At 41.6% G+C, this 13073-nt stretch overlaps 1 protein-coding gene across 4 annotated transcripts in view; it reads right to left on the minus strand.

Moving 5' to 3' along the window:
- ATG5 (autophagy related 5) overlaps nucleotides 1-132 on the minus strand; it is an 85837-nt gene extending 85705 nt beyond the window's left edge. For all 4 annotated transcript variants that reach the window (XM_026065735.1, XM_026065738.1, XM_026065737.1 and 1 more), the window contains exon 1: nucleotides 25-132. The gene's annotated coding sequence lies outside the window, so the exon portion shown is untranslated. The remainder of the gene's footprint in view (nucleotides 1-24) is intronic.
- Between the last annotated feature and the right edge of the window lie 12941 nt (nucleotides 133-13073).

Genomic DNA, 13073 nt, shown 5'->3' on the forward strand with positions numbered 1-13073 from the left:
AGCCCCCGCGGCGGCGGCCGTTACCTGCGCCGCCGCCCCACGCCACCTGCCGCGCGCCGGGACGTGCGGGCACGCCAGGCAGGAACCGAGGCACGGCCCGGCCCGCGCCTTCCGCCGCGCCGCGCCGCCTCACCGACGCCCCGTCGCACGAGCCAGCCCGACTTCCGCCCGGCGCTCGGCGGGAGGAAACTCACGCTTTTGCCCCGCCCCCGAGCGGCGTCGGAACCCGGAAGCGGCGGGGAGCGGGGCGGAGGGATGACGCCACGGGGGAGTCGGGCGGGGCGAGCGGGGAGCCTCCAGGCGGGAACGAGTCTGGGGGCGGGGCCGGAGTGCAGCCCGGCCCCTGGTTGGTTGCCGCCGGCGTTGCCTAGCAACAGCGCCGGGCCCAGGCCCTACCGGGGGCGCTGTGCGCCGCTCCGCGGGGCTGGGCCGAGGCGGTGGCGCCTGCCGCGTCTCAGCGCGAAACGGTGCAGGGCTGGCGGGGCCCAGCCCCGGGCGCGGAGTGGAGGGGGGTGCCGGGGTCAGGCGTGATGCGTCCGGGAGCCCTCGCACGGCTGTGGCGTTTTGTATTGGCCCTGTCGGCCCCGGCGGTTCGGTCACGCCGGAAAGGCGCCTCGCGGCGCGGGGCAGCGCGGCAGTTCTCGCACGGTGAACCGCGGCAGGGTGATGCTGGTGCCATGCTGACCTGCAGCCGCCAGGTGTCACGCCGTGGCCATTGCTGCCGAAGGCGTCCCAGACATTAAGATTCGAGACGTGCAATTGCCGTTAACGTTTCGTGGGGGTTTAGCCAAGAACTGGCTTTTTTGTGAACGCGCACGTTGCTGATTCGGCTGCGTGGTTTGGAGAGTTTTAGTGTTTTTGTCTCTAGTCTGAACGATTAGAGAAGTCTGAAGAATTTATTTTTTCCAGTTTAAGCAAACGTGGTATGATAACCTGGTTTTGGTAAACATAATATTCTGAATATAAGCCTAAGTAGAGATGATTAGAAAAAATAGGTTTTTCTTTAACAGCCTGCAAGGAAAAGCTTTAGGTATGAACCGTTTCTAGCCTTCTACAATTCAGGACATACACAGTCAAACTTTTCATATCTCTTCTCAAAGGGTTCTTGTGAGCCCCAGGTCTTGGAYGTGTAACTGGATTAATTCAAAAAACAGGGCAACTCAAGGTATAAACCTGGAGTAAATTTCATATTTGGTATGGGTTACCCCAGATCATAGGAAAAAGGGGCACATAGTACATGCCTTATTGCAACGGCTTTAGTCTCTTAAGTGACCAGTTACAAAAACAGCTGCCTCCTAGCAGTAGTGAGAAATTCTGACAGAGATACCCTTACGCTTCTAAGTATGGGCAAGTTACACTTGCCCTGGGCATGCGTAATTGGGCAGCACCCCTGAGTGGCGTGCTAAGACTGCGGTGACAAAAGGGGAGGGGTTTCCCCCTTTCTGAGTGCATATTACCCACACACTCATAACAGTTACTCTAACTAACATGCATGGTCTGGAAACATGTTGTAGATCCAGAATGGCAGATATGTCTGGATGCAGAAGGCCACTTCCATGGAGATCTGTGCAGAACTGATATCAGAATTACAAACGCGTCTCACAAACATTGGTCATTGCCGTAGGCTTCTCTACGGATATCTGCAAGGAACCCCCTTCTTGCTGTTACTGGTCCATTGAAAGCAGTTTGATGAGGATGCACTGACTAGTGGAGCTGCCATGAGGTGCTAGTACCACTGCAAAAAATGTATTTTCCCTTGGTTACAAGACTTTCAGATCTTCAGAAAGCTTTGCACACATGGATTTCCCTACAGGAAGTCAAGGAGAACCACATGTTTATTCTTTGTCCATTTCTCCTACCAGTCCTCAGAGTTCATGAGTAAGAAAAGTTTTTAGTAGTAGTGATGAAGGGCCTGACTAATCATTGCAGCAAGATCATTAAGGCTAATACCAACAGGCACTGAAAAGAAAATGGCCCAGAAACATCCCCTGGCATAACAGCTCCCACTCATTTTTCCTCCAGAACAGAAAGAAGTTTGCCAGTACTGCTACTAGCAATACTATTGATAGTGTGTATGTACTTGGTATGTGACCCATTCTCCCCACTCCTTGTGATTGTCTGCTGAGATCTTACTTAGCCTCTACTGCTACAACTCTTGAAGCGTACCATTGGCCAGCTACGCTGTGTAATCAGCATTGTGTTGATTGCTAATGACACTTACCAAACAGATTAAGCATTTACTTTGGCATTATTCTCTCATGTATAATATAAGGAACATATGTGCCTCGCTCAGGTATGTGGATTCCACTCCATAGCCTGAAAATCGAATGCCATCATGGTGCACAGGTGTGTTGCTGAATCTAGATGTAAGATACTAGTAGGGAATAAAACACAATAAATCAGTTTAAAGTAAGGTAACTTGCTACTTCAAGTACCTTGCTCTTTAAACTTCCTAGCAAACCACTGTTTACTGTACATACTTGCTTGCTTCCTGTACACTTGCTGTATGTACTTACCAGACATAGACCAACAAGATACATTGTAAAATCTGTATGTGACTGTAAAGACAATAGCTCTATAAGCAAATGATACTCTGCTACTTGAGAGGGAAATTATCTTTGCTATAGGTACATGCATGACATACAGTCTAACTACTGAACAAATAAAGTGAACCTAAAGTGAATGCCAACTTTGATGTTAGTATGACTAAAAATAATGAATCTGAACATTAAAAATAATTGCACAGGATGGAATGCCAAAATAGATACAATTATAAAGGAATTACCTCCCTGGGCATATTATTTTTCACATTGTTATCTAATGCTTCGAGTTGCATCTTCGCTCAGCAGAATGGACTGGTATGAATTGGAAGAGGAAGAGATTCCCATAGCTCAATGTATTTCCAGTTCCAAAGATCTTCAAGCAGTATTCCCCCATTTTACACTTCATCATCAGACAACTCACAGTTAGTCATTACCTAATGGCACCTGAATCAAAACACCTGTTGGTCACTACATATGGAATGTAAAGATGCTTGTAAAGAACAAGATTATAATTAAAGATGGATTAATCCTAACAGAAGTATGAGAAATGGAACAGATGCTATACATATTTGTGGGCAGTTATGTTTTTATATGATGGTAGTGGAGATGACCATCTGCAAACAGAATCACAGTATAATTTAGGTTGGAATGGACCTTTGGAGTCCCTTCCTGACCTCTGGACCAACATCCCTGCTCAAAGCAGGGCTATCTACAAAATTAGACCATATTGGTGAAGGCAAATAAGCCAACATCTGGTTTCTGGAAAGTTCCTGAAATAAACAATGGAATGGTATTTCCCTGTATATTTTGCTGTAACTGTTGTTCATAAATTTGTTCCATGTGATCAAAGCAAATGCTTCTTTTAGGGAACTGATATTTTATGGCACCTACAAAAACACAAAGTGAGGATCATTCCTACATATTAAAAAAAATGGCAAGTAGACAGGCCAGGCTCCTTTTTGGGTAAAATCCTGACTCCATTAAATCAATGACAAAACTCACATAAATGAGTGAAATTTTACTTTTTTCCAGTGTTGCTTTATTAGGAACTGGTCAGCAATCCATATTAATCTTCTCCCTTCATTTCCCTAACAATTATCAATAGAAAGCAAAAAATACTATGTTTTCATCTTTTAACTATTGTCTTTTGAGAATATAAACAAAACCAGATTGTGAGGATCATTAATGTACGCCTTTTAATGTGCAAGAGTGAGTAAGAGTCAAATGAAACTCGTCAAATTGCTATTTATATCTAGCTTAATAGTTCTTTGTTGCCTACTCACAATGAAGAACTAAGCTGATTAATTACATGAGAAGCTGCTTCATTCATCCAAGACCTATTTGGAAATACAACAAGATATAGGTACCATGTCTGATGGCACCTAATGTTTTCCATATAATTTCATTTTGTATGTTTGTAGAAGCAAAAAATTTTCCTTACCTGGGTATATTTCTCCTTTCATGCTCTACTAATATAGTTTTATATTTGTTTTCTATGACAGGTGAATAGGTTTGGAAATATTCTAGGCTTTTTCTCAGTGATTCCAAATTCATTATTATAGTTTCATAATAATAAAGTGCAATACAGACTACAGTTCTGAAGCTCAAATATGTCTTTGTCTYTCTATTAATGATGGATGTAAAGACTTTTACAAAAAAAAAATTAGTGAATTTAAAATCAATACTTCTGTTTTTCTCTTTGCTATATTTACATGACATTTGTTTTATGAGCTAGTTGTTAAATCACTGATTTTTCAGGAAAAAAGTGAACATACAATGCATGCAAAATAGAAGGATGAATGTTAGTGGTGAGGGAGAAAACAGTAAAAATCCTAAAGTCTATCAGGTTCCACAGGCAGTAGAGTCATGAGTGAAGATCTGGGAAGATGGAAGTTCTAAGATGCCCAGGACAGGATATAGTGTGTTTGAGGAGACAGAAAATATATTGATTATGGGATAAGACAGTAGATGTAGTTTATTTCTCTTTCAAGTTTAAGAAGCCCAATCCAGCACTGCAGATTTTTTCCAGGTAATTTTGTCAGTTTTAATTGGTTACTTCTTGGTATTAAGATCCATAGTGATTCAGGGGAAATAAGGGTTTTTCTTGAAACRCTGTTCTTAAAACACTGTCTTTAAACAGCACAAATATCATAATGACCAAATGTAGTAGGTATTCTGGATTGCTCTGAGCTGTTAGGAAAAAGAGCAGAGAAAGTCCATGCAGAATATTACAGATTAGTTTCTGCAACAAATTTAGAATAGAGCAAAATCCTTATCAGTAAGCAGAACAGAGGAGAAAAAGGATTATCAGGGAGTGAAAGAAACACTGTTAATGGGGACATGCACATAAGTATATGGAACAGTGATCAGCCACATTTACTGTCCACTCCCATATACAACATCTGGCCACAATCTCTCTGCAAGATCTTTCTAAACAAGAATATCTTATTTGGACTGAAGATTTAAATAACACTGCTGAAACATTTTCCTATAGTCATAGTTATTTAATTCAGACTTTCCTTCTACCTCCTAGAAATGTTTACCCTTTTTGATTAAACAATATTTCCAGTTTTCAGTTATCTTCTCAGTTGCTTAATAAATTATGTAGTAAATAATTATAACAGTCTATATCAGCCATGTGTTGACTGATGTCATGTGTAACGAATGACATCATGTTCTCCTGTCCCCCCAACCATCTTAGTGGTCTCCAATGGACTCTGTCCAGTTTGTCAGCATCTCCTTTGTAATTAGGGGCCCAGCACTGGGCCCAGCACTCCAGATGTGGCCTCAGCAGGGCTGAGTAGAGGGGAAGGATCACCTCCCTCGACCTGCTGGCTGCACTGTGCCTACTGCAGCCCAGTATGTGCTTGGCCTTCGCTGTTGCAGGAATGCACCACTGACCCATATTCAGCATGCTGACACCCAGGTCCCTGTAGCCAGTCAGTCCCCAGTTGTGTGGAGTTACTCTGTCCCAGGTACAGGAGTTTGCATTTGTCTCTGTTGAACTCTATGAATTCTCTGCTGGCTCATTTGCGCAGTTTTTTGAGATCCCTTAGAATGGCAGCCTGGCCCTCCAGCATGTCAACCACTCCCCGCATTTGATATCATCCAAAAGCTTGCCAAGTGTGCGTTCCACCCCAGCGTCCAGGTCAATGATAAATATGTTAAATAGTGCTGGCCCTAGTATTGACACTGGAGGAATGCCACTGCTAGCCTGCCCCTAGTTAGACTTTGAACCATTAACCACTACACTTTGAGCCCAGCAGTCCAGCCAGTTTTTCACCCACCTTGCAGTCTACCCATCCAATCCATACCTCCTCAGTCTGGCTATCAGTAGACTATGAAAGACTGTGTTGAAAGTCCATTGAAGTTCAGACAGACTACATCTACAATCTTCCCTTCACCCACAGAGCCAGTCGTTTCATCATAGAAGGCAATCAGGTTGATCAAGCGTGATTTGACCTTGGTAAATCTGTGTTGGGTGATTCCAGTCGTCCTTTGTCCTTCATGTGCCTGGAATGGGGAGGACTTGCTCCATAATTTTCCCAGGAGCTGAGCTGAGGCTGACTTTCTTGGCTTTTTAAAAGATGGATGTAATATTTGCCCTTTATCAGTAACTAGGGTCCTTCCTCAGTTGCCACAGCCTTTCAAAGAAGATAGAGAGAAGCCTCACAAAGGCTGATGGATGCATTTGATCTGGTCCCATTGACTTGTGTATGTGAATAATTACTTAAATTCTCCCTCACTTGATCCTCCTATGCTGTGGGTAGTACCTCTCTCCCCCAAATCTGATACTAGGCACAGACACTTGGCCATGCCAGTAAAGGACAAAGCAAAGAAGGCATTAAATACCTCAGCTTTTTCCATGTAGTTTGTCACTAGGTCCTTTCTGACTAGGTTGCCTGCCCTATTTAGCAGTGAGCTTACATTTTCCTCATCTTTTGAGGCTGCTGTACTGAAGAAGCCCTTCTTGTTGCCCTTCACATTCCCGGTGGTTCTGACTCCAGCCAAGCATGGCTTTGCTAATTCCACCCTTGCATGCCTGGGTGATGCTGCTATATTCTTCCCTGGGTATACCTCCTTTCTGTGCTTGAACTCAGCTTGGAGCTCCCTCTATAGCCAACCTGGCCTGCTGCCATATCTGACCCCACATCAGGATGGACCATTCCTGTGCTTCAAGGACTTTGTCTTTTAAGATTAGCTCTAATAGGCTTCCTTTCATTTCAAGGCAGGCTCTCCAGGAATTCCTGCCTACCAATTCCCCGACCAAGCTGAAGACCACTCTCCTGAAGTCCAGGGTCTTTAATCTGCATTGTACTGTCCTCACTTCCTTAGGATCTTAAGCTCAACCTGCTATTTCACTCTCTTTAGGCTTTGATCTTCATCCCCAAAGAACCTGCTTTAAAGCCCTTTTCAATAGATTAGCAAACCTGTTGAAAAGGTGCTCTTGCCTCTCTTTGTTATGTGGATGCTGTCACTCCCCAGCAGTCCTTGTTCCCAGAAGGTGGTTCACGGTCCTAAAAGCCAAAGACCCTGCCTGTAACACCAGTCACACAGCCAGGTTTTGATCTGTGAGATGCACCCTCTCCTACTGCACCTGTATCCTTGACTGGTAAGATTGAAAAGAACAAACACCACCTTAGCCCCTTCAACACAGCCCCTAGAGCACAGCAGTCATCTTCTACCTGCTCAAGGTCTCTTTTGACAGCAACACTTGTGCTGACAGGGATAAGCAGTAATAGGTAATAGTCCAAGGACCTCATTAGTCCTTCTGCAAGATCTTCTGCACCTGGGCAAAGGGCAAGCAGCTGGCTTCCTGAGACAGCAGGTCTGACCTGCAGGTGAGTGCTCTGGCCCCTAGAGAAGGGAGCCCCAACCCATTACTTCCTCTTTATGGTGCTGGTTTCAGCCCAGCTGGGATTTCTGTTGGAATTCCCCATAATCTTCTCTGATTTTAACTATCCCCCATAATTTTCTGTCCCCTGTAAATTTTACAGTCTTGCTACTTATTGCAGCTCATCAATGAATATTTTAAAAAAGAGAAATCTTATTAGAGATGTTTGAGGAACTCCATTTTTTGTTTGACTTCACATTGATTATTGAGCAATTGTTCTTACTCTTTCTGTTGTTCTGTTTCAGAACTTTTTTCTCTCAATCCATTACTATTAGTTTCCTTGCTAGCTACTGGGAAGGGCATGGTTGTAAAGTCTGAATAAATCTCAGCTTACTCATTCCCCTTCATCTACTTTTTTGTAGACCAGGTAGTAGATAACTCCCTAATTATTGTTTATTGACGGTAGAACTTTGCTGAGCTGCATTCTCACAGTCACTCTCTACACTTGTTTTAAATATTACGTCCTTCTTATTCTCTGGGATCACAACTGATGATCATGGGAAAAGCAAAAGCTGACAAACAGCTCTGCCACTTCATACTTTGCTCCCTAAGACTCCTGATAGCTCGTTTGCTTCATCAGGCTGTTTCAACACATTCTCTTTTTGATAACTTTTAATGGGAGAATGTAAGATTTAGATTGACCTGAGAAGAGTACAGAGCTGATGGCTGATTGATTTCATGGGGTCTTCCACGCAGATGAAAGAGCTTTTCACTATACAAGAAATAGAAGGAAGAAGTGACTGGTAAACACAGCTATGAACAGAAAGACACCAGACAACAGAAAGTTTCAATTTCCTAGTAATTTTCCTGTATTATCTGCAGATATATAGGAACAGTTACACTTTAAATTACCATCTGGTCTGCTTAATATTTAATTGCAGATTCTGCAGCACCTAACTAGGTTACAGAAGACTGGATAACTCTTGGATTTGTCATAGAACACTCATCTCCCTTAACAATTTAATCAGCTATGCTTACACTTCAGTCTTTAGCATTTTGTTTTTAGACTGTAAATTGCTGAAGATAGAGACCTACCTTCCTGCATGCTTGTACGTTTCCCAGCTCATCTATTAGTCATAATAAATAATAATAAATAACTAACAGTTATGTATTTAATTTGCAAGGCTACTAATAAAGTAATATACTTGGAATCTGTATAGAAATAATCTATTTTTAATTTCATGGTAGCTTCTGCCTCACTTCTTAAAAAATAAAAGAGAAGTATCATATTCTAACTCAAGTCATGCTGGTTGGTAGATTTCTGTAAGAATACGATGAAAAATGATAAAACAGCATTGTTGGTTTAGTCAAACTTAAATTAAAAATTATTTTCCAGGTTGAAAAGAATTTGGAAACCTGCCGCCCCAGAAAGTCTTAAAATATTTGGATCGGGATGCAAAATAAGAACACAGTTTATAGCCTAGCTTTTGGGAAGCCATAATACTGTAGCAGTAGTATAAACAATAATTGGTGAAAAAACAGAATGGAAAATAAGAAACAAAACCATAAAATAATAACCTGAAAATGGATGCATTTCAGCAAAGCTATACCTACTCAGGAAAACATGAGCATACCTTGATATTCACAGAATCACAGAAGCACTAAAATAACAATTTGCCAATATTATACTCTTAATGCCTCATTATTATGTTAATTTTGGTATTTTCTAATTGAATTGATTTACGGTCTTAGTAGCACATCTTTAAATTACATGACTACAGCACCAGTACTTAGAGAGGAAAACAGAACAGTAAAATTAACTTTTTTTTTTTTTAAATCAAACTCGAGAGGAGCCGGGATCGACAAGACACTGCCAATCAATAGCATCCTGCTTCCTTGAGAAGCAGCATCTTCCAGCTCCCATTTTTTTTCTAGCAGAGTATAGAATCACTAAGGTGAGAAATAAATATACAATTTAGGACAACGATGTGAAATGTTCTTTCCTCTGAATAACATCCACGGCATTTGTTTCAGTCTAGTTATAGAGTTTATTTTCTTATACTTAATCTTTCCCCATTATAGTTTCAGGAAGGAAAAAAAAAGATACCAAACAAATACCATAGCAAATCAATGCTGACATTAAGGGGGCTAGTCTGAAAAACATAGCATATATTAGATAGTCTTTCACAGATTTTAGCGTGCAGCCTGAGACCGGGCACAGAATTTTATGTAAACTCTTTATGCAAACTGGCAATCAAAAGATTGAAAGCTTTGAAGAAAGTGGGGGTTGAAAAATGTATAGAGGACAAATTAATCCTTTACGGGGGGGCAGAAGAACACAGTACTTGAATACTTAGAGTAAGACTGAAGTGGGACTTATGTGTCCTCATGGCTTTATACTGACACTCTGCACTTCAATGAAATGTAGTTATCAGTAAGAGAAAAATAACACTGGATCATCATTAACAGAATGAGAGAAGTACCTAGCAGGTGACACAGAAGGAAACTGCYAAAAGAAACTTTTTTGTGGTACATTTTTTTCTGTGAACTGATTGCAGAAGGAATAAAAACTAATACCAAGTTTGTATTAGCAAGAATAAAAGTAATGTACTGTACTGGGAACTCCCGAACATTGCATAACTGAAACCTATTTGGCAACCTGCCTGCACCCATGGACTGCACTTAGTTTACATTAAAATCAAATAGAGTACTCTGTTAGGATAATGATGCAGTGTTATGTGGTGGTAGTAATTAGTGCAGAAGTAGCTAACTTCTACATTAAAAAATCACGATGGCTGTGAATGGCACTGTGAAACTCCATGTTATGCTTAAAGATCTCGTGCTACACCTCATCCACCTTGTAGGGCATTTTTAAGGGTAAGCACTGAAGCTATGCAACTCCATGAACTACATGCTGACTTATTTAGTTTCCTCCCCTTGGGTGGTAGGATTCAAATGTAAAAGTCTCTTTAAAGGCCCAAAGATGGGTTGTAGGGCTCTTGTTTGAATAGCTGGTGGGAGGTGTGTGGGTACTAAGGGGCTACATGATGCCTTCTGTCCATGTGAATATGTGTGCAACTAAAAGGCTCAGATAAACCACTTGCACTTTACAGCACCAAAGTGGAATAAGAAACCATTTGAATATGCTGATTTTGCTTTACAAATTCTATCCACCCYTGTCTGCTATCAACCACATATTTCAAGGAATAAAATTCTTTCTTCCAGTGTCAATGGGTTCAGTAGAACTATCCATAAATAACTAGATTATAAATGAAGCCAAACCTTCTGAAGAATGGATGAATAAAATGGGTGAAAACTTGACCCTGTTGAGGGTGATAGGAGTTTGGGGGTAGATCTAATGAATAATTGGCACCTAAGAGATGAGCATTGTATGCTTACAACTGAGGCACCAGCTCTGAGATGGAATTAAATGCCAAAGGTCCCAAGGTGGACCATGAAAGGTACTGGATGTCTCAAAAGGAGACCCGAAACAACCAGCACAGAAAGCTGAAGGACTGCCTAATATCATCACGTGGTGTGTACAAGTAACAAGAAAATCTGAGCATGAGGTTATGTGAATTCATCCCCACTCCAGAACTTCTTGCAGAGATGGAGGTAGCTCTGTCTGCATCAGACCCAGAGTCTGGAGTGCTCACCAGCATGCCAACCTAGGCCACCCAGGCATGCAACCATCAGACGGACCACGATAAATCATGGAAACTGGCACGTAATAGCACTGACTGAGGATTGCCCTTGGAGCTTGATTGGTGTTTTGCCCCACCTACCAGGCACGTAAGGCAATCCCGCAAATTCTTCTCAGCTCCCAAATTTACTTCTTGGTTGAAGCTGTAATTCCTGGGTTTTGCTTCCAGATTCCCTAGTCCTTGTCTCATTCAATCCCTGCTAGCAATTTGCCCAAGGCCCTTCCCTGTGATGTGGACTTGCTGACATTTATGGGTTTTGTCCTGTTGTTTGTTTTACAGGTCTGTTGACTTCTGCAGTTCTGGCTTGGTATGTTCCTGAGCTATTCTAGTTCCTAGCCTTGGCTTTCCCTGGTCACAATATTCAGTTGCATTTTCCATTTGATTCCAGGCTTTCTTTAATCACCAGGAATGATCATCCACATCCCGCCATGTCTGAGAATACTAAGGATATGTAACTATGCCTTTTCTTTCAGGGCATGGAGCAGGACTCACTCTTTCTAAGTGTAGCCCCTTAAATCTCTAACCACATTGGGTCAGAAAGAAAACACTAGTGGTAACAGGATTGTGAGGCTGAATGTTCCCTTCTAACGCAGGATATTCCTGAATTAAGGCCACTATTTCTGCCACTGTTTCTATATCAGATGCTAAATAGCCAGTGAACTCTTGGAAAAGAATAGCAGCCATCATTGCATTTTGCACCAACTCTGATTTTACAATGTCTGTTAAACAAGACCTCACGATGCCGACCACATGGATCCCTATGGAGATTTAGGCCAATCTAAATCTAATCCCCATGTTGTTTTTAGCTCCTTGTCAGACTTAGGCACCAAACTCTCAGTCCTGTCAAGACTGAGGCAGTTCTGGGCATGTGAAGAGGTGAATCCCTAAGTACCTGGGGCACTTTCAAGACAAACAGGGAGGCACCTCTGGAATTTAGGTGTCCTTAGGGCTAGGTGTCAAATGAATGTGGGATTTCAGGACCACAGTTTGGGGCTTGTGTGTTTAATGTGGGACACAGGCAGGATTCTGGCCCCTGTGTGCTTTATTGCTCTTTTATCACTGGCTTTGAAGTGTGGGAATTCAAAGGCATTCTTCATATATTCTGACAGTGGATTATCTGAATCTTAAATGTAAGCTTTCATGTACTGATTTTGGAAAAAATTTCAAAGCTCTATCGTACTGGCAGAGAAGATAAAATATTTGGTGACAAAGTTGGTGATAATCCATTCCTATTAGTACCTTAAATATATACTTTACAAACAAACTGGTGCTTTTTTTTATAAATTGCTTATGAGCTCTAGAATGTTTTTCCTCAAGTATAGTGTTATATTGGAACAGTTTTGTGTTAGAAGAGTGTTTCTGTTTTGAACTATTAAAAAGGGAGGAACAACAATTTGAATAAATAATGCTCACTGTGGTGTTATTTAGTTTCTGTAACAATTTTGGAGTTTTTGAGTCTGTGTTTGTCTGAATCTCATCATAATTCCAAAATAATTGTGCTTCTTTTTTTGGAGGGGGGGGTAAATCTCACATATACTGTGCAGACAAGCTAGTTGGATAATACTGAAAATGACTGAGTTTAATCTAGAAATTTGGGAACTTCCAATCATCTTCTTTTTCATCATGCTGGAATGAAACCAAACAGGAGAAGGATCATTTGTTGCATAACATTTTTCTAAGATATGAATTACTATGAACTGTTGCAAAACTAATTTGGTTCAGATAAAAGCTAGACTGACTTGTTCTGTTACATGTGTCAGGACTGCTGACATAAACATGACCATCATTTAAAGTTTCCTAAATGACTGGCTAATGCTAATGAATTTCTGTGTTATCTATGGTCTTAAAAATGCCTTTCTTAAAAGAAAAAGTCCACATCTTCTAAATAAGCCTAGGAATAAGTACAATTACAAGTACTGAGCCTCCTCAAATCTGTTTGGATTGAGATCACATGTTGTTTTGATAATGCCTTATTTAACACCCAGACTTTAA

Source organism: Apteryx rowi, unplaced genomic scaffold, assembly GCF_003343035.1.
Source record: "Apteryx rowi isolate R43461 unplaced genomic scaffold, aptRow1 scaffold_230, whole genome shotgun sequence".
Taxonomy (NCBI): Eukaryota; Metazoa; Chordata; class Aves; order Apterygiformes; family Apterygidae; genus Apteryx; species Apteryx rowi.